The 17,383-nt window shown below is 42.5% G+C and overlaps 1 protein-coding gene across 2 annotated transcripts in view; it reads right to left on the reverse strand.

The window, feature by feature from the left end:
- The window catches only part of GAB2 (GRB2 associated binding protein 2), a 172,882-nt gene that overhangs the window by 33,660 nt on the left and 121,839 nt on the right, over positions 1–17,383 (reverse strand). The gene's annotated exons all lie outside the window — the stretch shown is intronic.

A 17,383-nucleotide genomic window follows, 5' to 3' on the forward strand; every position in this document is an offset into this window, starting at 1 on the left:
GATCATGAGCTGCTAGAAGCCAGGACCTAGACCATCTGTTTCTCTGGTGGTGTTCAGCACATTGCTGTGTGTCTACTAAACATCCAGATTAGAACAAGGTGCTCAGTAAACATACCAGGGCAATACGTTTTGTCAGAATCTTTCCTCTTTGTGTCAGAAGAAGGAATGAAGAGCTCCAGGATCTGAACGTAAGCTGCTGTTCAGGGTGGGAGGAACTGTTACCACTTAGCAAGGCTGTCTGAGTTGTGTGTGTTTCTGGTTTTGGACAGCTGGTCTATATTTAGCCACGTGTGCATTGTCCAGTTCACGTCGGACAGGTCAGCTTTGTTCTTATCTCACCCGCCACACGGACAGCACACCTCAGTTGTGACAGACCTTACTCCTGCTCCTTTGAGAGGGGCTTCAGTTAACTGTGTGTCCCCCTCAAAGAGTCAATCCATAATTGGAACGAAGCAGTCTTGTTGTTAACTTAGGGCCATGAGTACTGACCATGGGCACTCTGCTAAGAGCTTCAGGCCTGTCAAAAAGAGTGGATCTTGTCCTTGCTCTGTGAGCTTATACTGCAGTTGGGAAGAGCAAATTTATACTTGGGGCAGCACTTCTCCCTTCCCCCAAGGAACTTTGGGGACTCATTAGTATTCCCATGGGAATCAATCCATCTAGTGGGCACCATAAGCTCACATGTCAATGATGCATCTGACCCTTGTGGCGTTTCCACAAAAATATCGAAACTATATCACTGTATTTTTAAGCTAACCAACTTCATAAGAGGTAAGCTTCCCCTTCCTTTCACAGTGACTTTCACTAAGAGACAACTGGCTACCAGCGTGAAGCACAAGTGTCAGACATTCCAATGATGGGAGTTTATCAAGAAGTATTACCAGTGGCAATAATCACAAGAACAATCCCTGAAACTGCTCTAGTCTGGATGGTGAGGCTGGGATTCTAACAGCTCCAGCTTGCCTAGGGAATTATGAGATCCACAGCATTACCTGACTCAGAACTGTGGCTGTAGGAGAGACAGTGTGGTTCGGGGAAAGGAACGTGGATTTTGAAATCTGAATCTGAGGGTTTTGCTGTGGAGCCTAGGAATGGTATCCAAATCTGTGCCCTAATTTGTAAAATTTTTACGAATAGCTACCTGCCGCGTTGTCCTAGAGAGTCAAGGAATGCCACAGTGTCTGTACATCAGTGCTCCACAAAGGGAACTTCTCCCTTAGTACTCCATCACTGGGGTAACCTGGTGTGTGAACTGCATTTGCAGACCTTCAGGGTTTGATTAGAGGCAGGACTGGTACCAGAGCATGCAAATGGATTCAACTGGCCTTTGACTGGTGAGTAGAGGACCGCAGGCAGAGATCCTGGCAGGACTCAGCTTCCAGTCGGCAGCTCTTTCTCAGCCACTGTCTCCAGTCCTGGGGTAACAACAATCTCCTGGCTTCATACCTGTAGCTTCCCTGTTCATCTTCCAGCCTTGTGTCTTGATGCCTCAGCAACCCTAGGTTGTTTTCACTGGGATCCAAAAGGGAGAGTTGTTTTTTAACATCCCTAGGACGGCCAGCACACTAAGACCATATGTACATGTATCTGAGTAGGCCTGCCAAGGCATATTATTATACTAGAACAGGAGTTGGCAAACTAAGGACCACAAGTCATATCTGGTCGACTGCCTGATTTTATAAATAAAGTTCTACCCCTATTCATGTGCATATTCTTTATGGTTGCTTATAGGTAAAGTTGAGTACTTGTGACAAAGAATGTTCAGATGGTAAAGCCTAAAATATTGACTATCTGGCCCTTTAAAAGAGAGAAAGTTTGCCAGCCCCCAGACTACAAATTCTCCTTCTGGTTTGTACAATCGTGTCCTCTCCCAAAAATCTTAGTACCTAACTTAAGCTGGTCACTAAGGAGATAGAAGCGGGTTGAAACCAAGACCAGTGAATCCCAAACCTATGCTTTGGAATAATCAAGAAGAAGAATCACAGGAAAAGCCAGTTTGGAGAGCCCATGAATATTATTATAAGAAATCATATTCACTTTCATTTCAGCACACCTTGGGCACAAACAACATGCTAGTTTCTAGTCAGCATACAGAATCAAAAGGTACAAGAGAATAACATGATTGACTTGTGTTGATAGGCTTGGGAAACCTTCTTGGCAAAGCCAGAGAAGGTCATCACAAAAGAGCAGAGACAGCAGTGAGTCTTTCTCAGGTCTTCATGTACATGCTGAAGACCCTAAATAGGTATCGTGACAGTGTGAGGCAAGGAACTATATCTAGAATTTCAGGGTATGGGTTAATAGTTAAGAACATGGATTCTGCAGCCATACTGTCTGGGTTTGAATTCCCAGGTCCTTTACTTAGTAGTTGTAAGAACTAGGGAAAGTTACTGAACCTCTCTGTGCCTCAGCTTCTTCATCTGTCAAATGGGAATAATGATAGGTATCTACCTCATAAGATTATATGAGTTAAGATCTGTGAAATGCTTTGAACACTGCCTCTACATGGTAAGTTCTATGTAAACATTATCTCTTACTGTTAGTAGTAGTATATTTAAAGAAACACCTTTGTTTTTGAGCAACTTAAGTATAATGCATCTCAAATCAGGAAAGTCAGCAAGGTTTATTTGATAAACATATTAATCACACACAGTAAGAATGTTTTCAAGTTCAGGGAAAATAGACATAGTGTTATTTAGGATGTTTCAGTTTTGGGGAGATAAGAATAGCATGGTATACACACTCAAAGGGCTGCCGTGAAGATCACAGAGAAGGCTGCAACAATTTATTAGCCATACACTTGACAGATATTTAATGTGTGCTTATCATGTACCAAACACCATGCTTTAAGTGGATTCTTATATAATCTTCATAATAATATTGTGAAGAAAGTCTTGTTTCTATTTTGCTGATGCAGAAATTGAGGCTCAGAAAAGTAAACTGACTTGCCTAAGACCATGTTAGGACTGAACTCATCAGTGTTGTGGATTCAGGTATTTATGATTCCAAGACCTATGCTCTTTGCTCTTTGTACTAAATTGACCTCCTGAACCGGTGTGTGTGTATGTGTGTGCACGCCTGTGTGTGTATATATATACACACACAGGCACACACACACGCATCATACAAGTATAAGATGAAACCTGGGTTTCAATTCTAGCCTTGCTAGTTAGCTGTATGCTCTTGAGCAACTTAGCTCCGCTCTCTTGACCTCCAGACACTGTCATTTGAGGAGTTTGGAACAAAATACTCTCTAAGGGCCCTTCAAGATCTCATATTCTAGAATTTTCTCAGTTTATGAAATCTACTGCCTTCTCTGTCTTGGCTGGGTGTTTTGGCTGTTATGATTCACCAGCCATGAAGAATTCATTCACTGACCTCATCCACAAAAGAAGTGAGGTGGTGGAGAATAAAAGCAAACAATAAATAAATGATAGATATGTAAAATAAAGTTCATATCCTACCTCTTCAGACTAGTTAGAACATCATCCATTTTCAATTTTTCTTTGCTTTTTTAAAATTGTTCTTTTTCATTGTATACCACTATTTCAATATATAGAATTTTAGACTCTTATGTCCTGTTCATAAGGTTAGAATGGGGCTTCTCTGGTGGCGCAGTGGTTGAGAGTCCACCTGCCGATGCAGGGGACACGGGTTCGTGCCCCGGTCCGGGAAGATCCCACATGTCGTGGAGCTGCTGGGCCTGTGAGCCATGGCCGCTTGAGCCTGCGCTCCGCAGCGGGAGAGGCCACAACAGTGGGAGGCCCGCGTACCGCAAAAAACCCCATAAGGTTTGTTTTCTTTTTTGCAGTATGCGGGCCTCTCACTGCCGTGGCCTCTCCTGCTGCAGAGCACAGGCTCCGGACGTGCAGGCTCAGCGGCCATGGCTCACGGGCCCAGCCGCTCCGCGACATGTGGGATCTTCCTGGACCGGGGCACGAACCCGTGTCCCCTGCATCGGCAGGCGGACTCTCAACCACTGCGCCACCAGGGAAGCTGGGTTAGAATGTTTCTGAAGCTTCTTTTTTCCCCTCCTCAACAGTGAATTTCTCAAAACAACATTTGGAAATAAGTTGTAATTTTTAAACTGTAATTTTATATAACTATTTACAAAGTTATAAACAAACACTATAACTAAATCATTCATTTGAATCATCATTGGGCAGCCACTATGTGTCTCTACTAATGTGGTGACAGAAAGATAAAAGGGTCATGTTCTCATCCTCAGGTCTCTCACATATCTCCCCTCATTCCCAAACTTTGAGCTCTAGCCTCAGTGAACTATTCCCAGTTCCCTAAGCTTCTGGGAACTTGGAGAAAGCAAGAGAAACCTGAACTTGGAGGTGGTGGATGTGTTAATTAACCCGATTGTGGTCATCATTTTACAATGTTTGTATATATCAAATCATCATGATGTACACTTGAAATATATACAGTTTTGTCAATTATATTTCAATAAAGAGGTGGAAAAAATAAATATCTGGTGTATTTATTTCCATTTATGTGAGGAAAAAAAGAAAAGAGAGAGAGAAACCTGAAGTAACTGAGAAAATCCTGTATTGATCAGTTTTAACCTAAGTTGATTAGGATTTTAATTTCTATCAGTAGCCAGATAAGGGCTTGATATTGAAATTAAATTCAGAAATGGAAAAAAAATTTTTTTCTTTTCACACTTGAGGTTAACCTCAAATTTTTTTAATTTGCTAGCTATATCTTGGCATATAGCCAGGCACAGTTCAGTTAAAAGCAGCAAAACTTGGTGAAAACTGAGGGCCCCAGGACCTGGAACTATACACAGAGGAGGCAGGCAGTCACTGAGAAGGGTTCCAGTGGTTTGGCAGAAAGGTGGTTTGGCAGAAAGAACATAAACTGGAGGACTTGACAAAGTCTCTGAGGTCACTGAGAGTGGGTCCGCGGCTTATGCTCTCCTCTGGCACGTGACCCTAGAACAGGACCTGACAAAAACAGGTACTCAGCGTACTGAATGAGTGAACACAGAAACGGAAACTGGGCATCACCCAGAAATGGGGGCAGCTGAGTCTGAAAGGAGGAGGAAGCTGTTTAGGGAAAGCAGAAGTGGAGTTTCTTCAGAAATTCAGGCAGACAGACCACTGGCCACCTGGAAGTCAGCCACTGGGTGGTGGGGCTCCAGCCACCGGCTTAAGAATTTTGGTAAGACTGGGGTCTCTGAGAGGGACTAAATCAAACCATGATGGGGTCTAGTCCTAGGTGGAATTTGATACGACAATCAGGTTAACAGGGAAATGACTCAAGAATAGGAAAAGTAGGCAAAATTCCAGGGCTGACCTTATCTCGCACACAAGATGAGGGTCAGAACTGAGCAAAAAAGGTGAAGAATCCCAGAGCCCTGACTTCATGCTGGCGTGCAGGGTGGGCCTCAACTTGAAGGTAGAGTCCAAAGGCCTTTGCAGAGTTCAGAATCCTATGCAGAACTGTACACAACTGGATGTTTAATCATAATCAAGAGCTTCAGAGGTTTAATCATAATCAAGAGCTTCAGAGGTCCAGGGTGATCTTACCACAAAATTCAAAGTCCTGATTCTACCTTTAGCCAAAAATTAGAGTTACATTGGGCTTTGGAATCTGGTCTGGGACCAATTCAACAATAATTTATTACCCTCCTTCACTAGAGATAATTAGAAATACTCAAAGAACAAAAAAGAGGGAGCATCTCATGGGACGTCTGGGGAACTATCCAAAGCTTCTGGTGTTGAGGAGTTGGGATGAGACACTCTCATTTCTAACAGTCTGTGGGCTTGGCAGGTACATTAGACTTTATGCTGGCTCGCCGGGACGGTGTGGGGGAGTGTCTGGTATACAAAGCAAAGTAGGAAGGAGGATCAAGGCTTAGAATGAAAAGAAGAGGGTCAGGTTTCGCCCTGTCTCCCTTTCCTCCTCCAGAGGGTCTGGACTTTGCTGAAGGTCAGTGCTGAAGCCTGTTCCAGGACAATGCAAAAGTGTCTGTGGGGATTTTACAGAGTTCATGTCCCAACTCAAAGCCTACTCTCAGGGTGACAAGACCCAGCTGTAGACAAAAAAACAACAAATAAACAAAAGATTGAGGAGGAAGGTCTGATACTTCAGGGTTATTTAGAATACCAATTTTTTTTTTTTAAGGCATGAGGATTTCAGATCTGGCTGGAAACTGGTCTGGATGTTTATTTTCCCCACTGTCTCTGGAAAAAAAGGGTGGGTGATTCAGAGAGCAGCCTCCACCTCTGGGCTGGGGCCCGGATCAGTCTCCACTCTGTTCTTCTTTCCTCCAGGGACCTGTGTAAGCCTGGGGAGAAGCTGCCTATCACCTCCCACATTTGCTCTAAGTTTCCAACAAGGGTCTCCCAGAGGAGTGAGATATCTGACCTCAGTTAAAAAAAAAAAAACCCCAGAAAACAAAAGGTAGGGGAGGGAACAAGGGAGGAAAAGTTCCTCCCAGGAATGAGAAGAGAGAAGGGGTCAGGTCTCGTAGAAAGGCATCTCTCCTCCCCACCGTCCTCCACTCCCAGCTTCTCCCCGGCACTCCCACTCACTGCGACGGGGTAGTGGGGGAAGGGACCAAGGTCACCAGAAGGCACCTGAGTGGACTGCCTGTCTCCACCACAGCCCTCCCTGCTGTGAGAAGTCCAGCTGGAATAAGGGGTCCTGACCTTTAAGGCACCAATCATTCTCTCTGGAGAGGAAGGAGCTGTTTGAAGACCCTGATAACATTCCTCCACTGGAGGTTGAAGATTTCCCCAAATGCATATCTGTGGGTATAGTTTCATCCTGGAAGGGAACCAGGACTCAAAATAATTCTGCTGTTGAGTTACTGGGGAAATTCATGGATTACTAGAAGTGTAAATATTCACAAAATATTTAAAGTAGGGGGCAGTCTCACCCAAAATTTTAGTAGAGAAAAGGTGGGGAACAGATAAAGAACAGTCGGTTGGAACTCTGGGAGGTCATCTTTCCATAGAGTTAGTCATGCAACTACTGTGAAATTCCTGCCAGGGAGTTCAAGAAGGGAAAAAGCTACAATAATAGACAGGATATGGAGGAGGCTCTGGCTTTAATTTCAAAATCTTCAACAGTTGCAAACGGGGCTCTGGTGACCTAAACTCCCTGAGCTTTAGTTCACGGTAGTTTGTTGGCTACTCTGAGATGGATCATGTTATCTTGCTGATTTAGCCGTCCGAGATTAATATTAATGTACAGACAGCACTTTACTTTCCAAATATTTAGTTCTCAGTGATCAACATGTTGCTTCTCCTCCTTGCTGGCTATTTTGTGATGTACAAGCAGCCACAATAAACAGGTCTGTGAAAAGGGGTTCGGATAAGTGAGAAGGAGTTAGAGCATACAGCCCTAGGATGGAGTTAAAAGCCTTGGATTCTAGATCCGGCAACACTGCTTTCTGGCAATGTCAGTGCCTTTAAACTTTAGCTTCCTTATTTGTGCAATAGGAATAATGCTAGCAGCCCTGCCTAGCTTATTTTGTTTCTTTCTATGCAAAGGAGACTGCGTAAGTGTTGTGTAGACTGTAAAGTTCTCTAAAAACACGAGATAGTTAAATCATATCCTGTTCGTCTTGACCTACAGATATAAAAATCATCATTTTCACCAAAAGATATGGAAAGCAGAGAAACAAGCAGCTACTGTTCACATTGTGCGTCTATACATTTTCCCAGCTTCCTCCCAACCCCTCTGCAAGGGAGCATAATCTCCATTTTACAGATGATAACACCTCAAAGAGATAGAGTTACTTATTCAACATCCTAGAGCAAATAAACAGCAGCAGCTAGGGTGCCTTTCAGAGTGCACATTAGAGTAAGGGGCTGTGCAGGTCCTGGACCAGCTACTGAATAGCGGGAGGAGGGAGGGGATGAGTGGGAAGGAGAAGCCCTCAGCTTAGAAGATTCAAAGGGGTGAGGGCTTTCCTAACAGTGGATGACTCCTGAGCCCATGAATCATTCATCCATTCTCTGTGCTGGGAGCTGCTTCTTTTTATGTGTGGTACATCTGGTCAGGGACAGCTGCCCACGACAGGGCCACAAATGTGAGGACTTGGACCCGCCTGCTCGTAAACACAGCTCAGAGCAGCTTTCTGCCCCCTGACTTGGGGGACTGAAGGCTATTTTGATTCCCAGAGGAAGGCAGGGTTCTTACTGTTGCCTGTGCGTACATGTACACATCCCCCCCCAAACAAACAACAAGCAAACTCCATGTATGTGATATGAAATCTTGATATTCATTCTTAGAATTGCTTTTCCTTTCTGAGCATCGTGCCTGGTTTCCTTTTGGAAAGAGTTCTCTATCAGGAGGCTGTTTCTTCCACCCTTGTGTCGATATTCAAACTCAGTGTCACTCCTGGTCTGGTCTTGATTCTAGACAGGTTTTATCCTAGGCATTTTTGGCTGGAATACGTGAGGAATTGGAGAGTGGCAGCAGAAAGAAGAAGCTGGGGGTGGCAAGAAGGATTAAAAAAAGACTCCATCTGCTACAGAACCGCTTCCAGCTAAAAGTGAAAAACACAAGTTTTTTTTACGGGTCCCATCACAACTCGTATAAAAAAAGAAAGGCAAAAAGGAGTATCTGCTTGAAGGAAGCTCCCCGTGGGAAGAAATTTCACCAGGAAGCAGGGGTATGGACTGCACAGCTCCAGGAGATACCTCTACATAGAATACAATGTGAATATTCCTTTGGGAAATATGAAACTTGAGGGGCTGCCAGTGGTCTAAGGTCTGCATTGATGAACCCATAGAGAAGCAGAATTATTGAGTGAAAAGAGGATTTTCTATTTGAAGAAAGGAAACTAAGACCTCAATCAAGTGACTTGTTCACATCATCCCACAGTTGTGATGTGAGTTCAGGCTTCCTCGTCCCCAGCCTCAAGACTCACCAATCCAGCCTAATGGCTGGATTAAAGCTCTAGAAGTTACTAAATTCTTGGAATATTCAAGCCCAAGGATTTCAGCAATATGGGTTGGTGAGGAGGGAAACCTGAGCCAGCTGTAGGACTCTGGTGGAAGGGGTCAAGGAGTGCTTCCAATCTAATACATGGTGTCCACAGGGGCAAAAATATCGGGGCTTGGTTCTGGCAGATTTTCATATTCCAGGAGGTCCAGGACAAAGAGACAGCATATTATAATGCAAAGTCAGACCTGGGTTAGACTAGAATCCTGGCTCCATCATTTTCTAGCTGTGACCTTGAGTCAAAATTGTTGCTACCTCAAAGGATTACTATGAATTTTTAGTGAGAATTTATGTAAAGTCCTTATTTTACATAGAGTAGATGCTCAATACACAGCTCCTATAATTTCCTTTTGTGGCCACTGAAGGTTAGATATCGCTACAGGATGCTCCTCACATAAGGCAGGTGCTGACGCTAACACCCAGGTGATTGGATTGTTCTCCACAAGCCTCAGCAAAAGGAGAGCAGCAGTTGTATTTAGGAAGAATCTCAGGCAGATGAGAGTTGGATAGCCCATCTGAACCCAGCCAAGGCTGGGTTCAGAGAAGAGTTTTAGTCCTGGAGTGCTAGGCAGGGAAGAAATAGCACTCAGTTTCTTTATTTGAAAAAAATAGAAACAGTTGATAAAAGTGATTAAATGAAATAAAGTACTTAAGCAAAAGTAGGTAGTCAAGTGTTAACTTCCTTCCTGCTTTCCCTCAGATCCTGATTCTCAGTGAAAAGAAACACTGACTTGGGTGATTAATCTCTCATTCCTTACCTGAGGGTTTTATAGATATAATATATATACTTTCAAGACAGCTTCTAAATTACAACATAACCTATTACGTGGCTGAATCTTTTTACATACCAGATTCTCCTATGAGAGGGAAGAAAAGGCCATTTGTCTTCATCAGAAAGATCTCACAAAAATTCCTAAACCTCTATCAGAGACAAATAATACCCTTGCTCTGGTAATTAAACTACTAGACATCTAATAAAATAATCCCTTAAAAAAGAAGTTAAAAGTTAAAGGGAATATATTGTTTAACAGACAAAGCTGTTGAAAAATACTGACTTGATTACTTGTCACCCCCTTAATACTTCCCCTCCTTTTCTTCCCTCACTGAGATGGTGGTGCATGGGCTGGTGCCTCCATCCTTGGTGATGCCTCTGTTACAGAATTTCCCTGTGACCATCTGGTTATGTCTGTCCCCTCCACTAGACTATGATGTCTGAGGGCTGGAACTCTATGGTTCATCTTTATAGTCTGTAGCCTCAGTGATTATGACAGGGACTCTCATAGAATGAGTGCTCCATGAAGATTTGATGAATGAATGAGTAAATGAACAATGTATGAATGAATAAATATTCCCACCAAAGAATGCAAGCCCAGATGATACAGTTCTACATATCTGAATTTGAATTATACTTAAATTCTATATAGTAAAAGTAGGGATTCAGAAAATAACTATTTTTTAAATATGTGATTTTAAAAAAAGGTATTTGCACCAAGAGTAATTTTTGCTACATCTCAAGGATATGTTTTTCTTGGTAGGGACACCTCTAATCCCACAAGGGAATAGTTCACTTAAAAGCAATTTGCTTTCTGGTTCCTCCTCCACCCCATTATACCTATTTCTTAAAAAGGTGATGTATTCCTCGGACTTATTTCTCACATTTATGAAAGCTTTGAGACTAGGGGGTCTATGGGTTCTTTCTCCCACTTTTTAAAAAGTCCTCTCTTATTTTATTCTTTTTTTTGGCATGAGTATTTTATTTCTTTATCAGGAATAAAATAAAATGAAAAACAAAAACAAAATCCATAAAGCCTAAAATAACAAAGATTTTGGGGGGAAAACAAAAAATTCCACACAGGAAGCAAAAATTATACCAAAGAACTTAAGAGTAAAATGGGGGCTCATAATTCTTCCTCAAGGAAGATCACATAATTCCTAGGGCAGGACATCTAGTCCAGGCACAATCAGCTACATAATTTGCAGAGCTCAGTACAAACTGAAAATGCAGGGCTCCATGATCAAAAATTAAGAACTTCAACACAAATAAGTGGAAAGATATCTTGTGTTCATAGATTTGAAGAATTTACGTTGTTAAAATGTCCATACTATCCAAAACCATCTATACATTCAGTGCAATTCCTATCAAGATTCCAATGGCATTTTTACAGAATAGAAAAAACAATCCTAAAATTCATATGAAACTGCAAAAGATGCCAAATAGCAAAGCAATTTGGAGAAAGAAGAACAAAGTTGGAGGCATCACACTCCCTGATGTCAAAGTATTACAAAGCTACAGTAATCAAAACAGTATGGTACTGGCACAAAAAAAGACACGTAGACCAAAGGAAAAGAATAGAGAGCCCTGGGCTTCCCTGGTGGCACAGTGGTTGAGAGTCCGCCTGCTGATGCAGGGGACATGGGTTCGTGCCCCGGTCCGGGAAGATCCCACATGCCACGGAGCAGCTGGGCCCGTGAGCCATGGCTGCTAAGCCTGCACGTCCGGAGCCTGTGCTCCACAACGGGAGAGGCCACAACAGTGAGAGGCCTGCGTACCGCCAAAAAAAAAAAAAAAAGAATAGAGAGCCCCAATATATGGTCAATATTTGACAAGGGAGCCAAAAATACTCAAAGGAGAAAAGTCTTTTCAATAAACTGTGTTGGGGGACTTCCCTGATGTTCCAGTGGGTAGGACTCCACACTCCCAGTGCAGGGGGCCTGAGTTCAATCCCTGGTTGGGGAACTAGATCCTGCATGCATGCCGCAACTAAGAGTCCCCATGCTGCAACTAAGAAGTCCGCATGCTGCAACTAAAAGATCCCACATGCCACAACTAAGACCCAGTGGACCTAAATAAATAAATAAATAAATTTTAAAAATGGTGCTGGGAAAACTGGATATTCACATGTAAAAGAATGGAATTAAAACCCTATCTTGGTACAGCTGCTATGGAGAACAGTATGGAGGTTCCTTAAAAACCAAAAAAAGAACTACCATACGACCCAGCAATCCCACTACTGGGCATATACCCTGAGAAGACCATAATTCAAAAAGAGTCATGTACCACAATGTTCATTGCAGCACTATTTACAATAGCCAGGACATGGAAGCAACCTAAGTGTCCAGTGACAGATGAATGGATAAAGAAGATGTGGCACATATATACAATGGAATATTACTCAGCCATAAAGAGAAACAAAATTGAGTTATTTGTAGTGAGGTGGATGGACCTAGAGTCTGTCATGTGAAGAGTGAAGTAAGTCAGAAAGAGAAAAACAAATATCATATGCTAACACATATATATGGAATCTAAAGGGAAAAAATGGTTATGAAGAACCTAGGGGCAGGACAGGAATAAAGACGCAGATGTAGAAAAGGGACTTGAGGACACAGGGAGGGGGAAAGGTAAGCTGGGACAAAGTGAGAGAGTGGCATGGACTTATATATACTACCAAAATAGACAGCTAGTGGGAAGCAGCCGCATAGCACAGTGAGATCAGCTTGGTGCTTTGTGACCACCTAGAAGGGTGGGATAGGGAGGGTGGGAGGGAGACACAAGAGGGAGGTGATATGGGGATATATGTATATGTATAGCTGCTTCACTTTGTTATAAAGCAGAAACTAACACACCATTGTAAAGCAATTATACTCCAATAAAGATGTTAAAATAAAAAACAAACAAACAAACAAACAAAAACCCTATCTTAGGACTTCCCTAGTGGTGCAGTGGTTAAAAATCTGCCTGCCGATGTAGGGGACATGGGCTCGAGCCCTGGCCAGGAAGATTCCACATGCTGTGGAGCTCCTAAGCCTGCAGGCCACAACTACTGAGCCTGTGTGTCACAACTACTGAAGCCCGTGAGCCTAGAGCCTGTGTTCCGCAACAAGAGAAGCCACCACAATGAGAAGCCTGTGCACCGCAACAAAGAGTAGCCTCCACTCACCGCAACTAGAGAAAGCCCGCGTGCAGCAACAAAGACCCAATGAAGCCCAAAATAAATAAAACAAAAAATACAAACAAAAAAACCCTATCTTACACAATGCATAAAAATTAACTTGAAATGGATAAAAGATGTAAGACCTGAAACCATAAAAATCCTAAAAGAAAACACAGAGGAAAAGTTCTTTGACAGTAGTCTTGGCAACGATTTTTTGGATATGACACCAAAAGCACAAGCAAGAAAGGCAAAAGTAAATAAGTGGGACTACATTAAACTAAAAAGCTTCTGCACAGCAAAAGAAACAATCAATAAAATGAAAAGGCAACCTAAGGAATGGGAGAAAATATGTGCAAACTTCAATCTGATAAGGGATTAATACCAAAAATATATAAGGAACTCATATAACTCAATAGCAAAAACTCAAATAACCTGATTAAAAAAGGGGCAAAGAACCTGAACAGACCTTTTTCCAAAGAAGATACTCAAATGGCAAACAGCTACCTGAAAAGGTGCTCAACATCACTAATCATCAGGGAAATGTAAATCCAATCAAAACCACAATAAGATACCACTTCACACCTGTTAAATGGCTATTGTCAAAAAGATATGAGGCAAGTGTGAGCTGAGATGTGGAGAAAAGGGAACCCTTGTGCACTGTAGGTGGGAATATACATTGGTATAGCCATTATGCAAAACAGTATGGAGTTTATTCAAAAAATTAAAAATAGAACTACCATATGACCCAACAATGCCACTTCTGGATATATCACTGAAGGAATTGAAATTACTATCTGGAAGAGATATCTGCTCCCTCATGTTCATGTCAGCATTACTTACAGTAGGCATGACATGGAAACAACCTAAAGGTCCACTGAAGAGTGAACGGATAAAGAAAATGTGACTATATATTAAAAAAATCACATTTTTATATACACACACACATTCTATAGACCCATACACACACACACACACACATATATATATAGTGTGTGTGTGTGTGTGTGTGTGTGTGTATATATATATAAAATTCAGCCATAAAATGAAGGTAATCTCGCCATTTGTGACAACATGGATGAACCTTCAGGCCATTACGCTAAGTGAAATAAGTCAGACAGAGAAGGACAAAAACTGTATAGTCTCACTTATATGCAGAATCTAAAATAACCAGACTCACAGAAACAGAGAATAGATTGGTGGTTTTCAGGGGTAAGGGTGGGGCAGGGGAAATGGGTAAGGATCAAAGGGTACAAACTTCCAGTTATAAAATGAATAAATCCTAGGGATGTAATATGCAGCATGGTGACTATAGTTAACAATACTGTAACAAATGTATACTTGAAAGCTGCTAAGAGAGTAGATCTTAAAAGTGCTCACTACACATGCACTCCGCCACACGTACATCTTGTTTATTCATTAATGGACATTTGGGTTGTGTCCACATTTTGGTTATTATGCATAGCATTTCTATGAACATCTGTCTATAAATTCTTGTGTGAACACGTTTTCATTTCTCTTGAGTACATGCCTAGGAGTGGAATTGTTGGATCATAGGTTTAAGGTTTTAAAAAACGGACACACTGTGTTCTACAGTAGCTGTACCATTTTACTTCCCTACCAGCAATGTATGAGGTGGGATGTATGAGCAATGCATGTTTCTCCACATTCTTGCCAACAGCTGTCATTGTCCACATTTTGATTACAGCCATCCTAGTGGGTGTGAGGTGCTAGTGGTATTGCTTTGCATCTTCCTAACGATTAAGGATGTTCAACGTCTTTTCATGGGCTTTACTGGTCATTTGTACATCTTCTCTGGAGAAATGTCTATTCAGGTCTTTTGCCCATTTTTAAATGAGGTCATTTGTCTTTTTCTTGTTGTTATGGAGGTGTAAGAATTCTTCTTATATTCTAGATACTAGACCCTCATCAGATATGATTTGGAAATAATTCCTCCCATTCTGTAGGAGGAATCTCTTAAAACTCTTGATTCCTCAGCCCTAAGCCAGATCTACTGAATTAGTACCTGTAAGTTAGATAAAAGTTTTTTAGGGTGATTCTGATGAGCCACCAGGTTTGTGGACAAATAATCCAGACCAGAGCTTCTCAAAATTTAACGTGCATACAAATCACCTAGGGATCTTAATAAAATGTGGATTCTGAGGGAAATAGAAAAATTCACTAGAATACACAGTAATAATGGTTGTAAACGTGATCCACTGATAAATGCTAAAATTAGTGCGCAAAAGTTTAAGGAGAAATTGGATATTTGCACATGATTAAAGTATTTCCTCCAAACTATTTATTAATTACAAAAGCAAAGATAGTAGTTTTACAGTGGAGGAACTTGGCAGCTACTACCTTAATCAAGTGATCAATATTAACATGACCAGTAATAAGACGTATTGACACCATGTGCCCCCTGATACAATGTGCAGAGAAAGGCACATCGCCTCTGTGGTAGTCTCCCCCAAACTTCAATCTAATCATGAGAAAACACCAAATAGAGGGACATTCTACAAAATACCTAACCAGTACTCGTTAAAAGTGTCAAGGTCAAACAAGACAAGACAGACTGAGGAACTGTCATCACAGATTGGAGGAGCCCTGGAGACAGAACCACCAAATCTAATGTGCTATCCTGGATTGAATCCTGAACAGAATAAAGACACTGGTGAAGGGCTTCCCTGGTGGCGCAGCGGTTGGGAGTCCGCCTGCCGATGCAGGGGACACGGGTTCGTGCCTCGGTTCAGGGGGATCCCACATGCCGCGGAGCGGCTGGGCCTGTGGGCCATGGCCGCTGGGCCTGTGCGTCCGGAGCCTGTGCTCCGCAACGGGAGAGGCCACAGCAGTGAGAGGCCCGCGTACCGCAAAAAAAAAAAAAAAAAGACACTGGTGAAAAACAGGTGAAATCCCAATACACTGCAGTTAATAGTACTGTACCAATCAATGTTAACTGCTCAGTTTTGACCACTCTACCTGGTTAAGCAAGATGTTAACATCAGGGAAAGCTGAATGAAAGATACGTGGGAACTTGCTGTACAATTTTTGCAACTCTTCTGTAAGTCTAACATTATTTCAGAATAAGAAGTTTTAAAGATATGCAGATTCTGATTCTGTAAGTCTGGGTGGAAGTCTTCTGCATTTCTAACAAGTTCCCAGGAGAGGTTGACGTTGCCGGTCCATAAACCCCACTCTGAGCAGCAAGAATCTAAACCAGTGGTTCTCAAACTTAACTGTGCATCAGATCACCTGGCAGGCTGATCAAAACACAGATTGCTGGGCTCCACGCCCAGAGTTTCTGATTCAGTAAGTCTGGAGTGGGGCCCAAGAATTTGCATTTCTAACGGATTCCCAGATGAGGACGATGTTGCTGATGAGCTAGGAATGGTTTTTGTTTTTAAAGGGCTGTAAAAAATTTAGAAAACAGGTATATGAATCAGAGACTGTATGAGGCCTTCATTTATGTACAGAAAATGGATGCTGAGCCCCAGACCCTTGCTACTTAGAATGAAGTTTTCAAAAGACACTAATGCCTAGGTCCCACCCCTGAGGTTCTTAGTTAAGTGATTTGATATGGGTCCTTGGCATAAGCATTTAAAAAATGTTCTTCTACTTCTGATACGTAACCAGGTTCAGGAAACTATTAATTTAGGCTCTCCATCCGCCTCAAAAAAACCCTACTCCTCAATCATCCCAGAGTTGAGGATGAGCCCCAACAAATGTCAAAGAGCACTTCTGCAATTTAAAACTTATTTTGAAAAGCTGAGCTACCCTTTTTTTTTTGAAGGCTAACAAAACCCAACACAAATCAGAATTTCCCCCTCTTGACTGGCCCTTCCCAAGTAAATATAGTGAACACTGGATTATACATCAATAATAATCACAAGGGGGCTTCCCTGGTGGCGCAGTGGTTGAGAGTCCGCCTGCCGATGCAGGGGACACGGGTTCGTGCTCCGGTCTGGGAAGATCCCACATGCCGCGGAGCGGCTGGGCCCGTGAGCCATGGCCACTGAGCCTGTGCGTCCGGAGCCTGTGCTCTGCAACAGGAGAGGCCACAAGAGTGAGAGGCCCGTGTACCGCAAAAAAAAAAAATAATAATAATAATAATCACAAGGGATCTCAAACCTCCCCCTGCCAAAAAAAAGTGGCAAGGATAATGTGCAGGATGGTCTGAAATAGATGGCAGGAACGGACAGAGATGGATCAGAGAAGGGATAAAGGTGTGAGTTGCCCTATGGGATGGCTGACAGTTAACAGGGCACAAAGAGCTAGAGAGTTGAGGGAAGGGGAGAAAGGTGCAGACCTGCGACATGTGGTGGCATGGAGGTACTTGAAGAAACACCATCAAGTACCTTGAGCTTCATCATAACCCCAACATATCTGTTTCCCACTTGAGCATATTTAGTGCTAGGAGGCTCTCTAATATTTGGCTAACCCCTTCACACTCTTACCCTTTGCCTATTACTCCTCTGCCACAGAGG

The sequence above is a fragment of the Mesoplodon bidens genome (genome assembly GCF_964165515.1).
Source record: "Mesoplodon bidens genome assembly, chromosome: 7".
In the NCBI taxonomy this organism is placed as follows: domain Eukaryota; kingdom Metazoa; phylum Chordata; class Mammalia; order Artiodactyla; family Ziphiidae; genus Mesoplodon; species Mesoplodon bidens.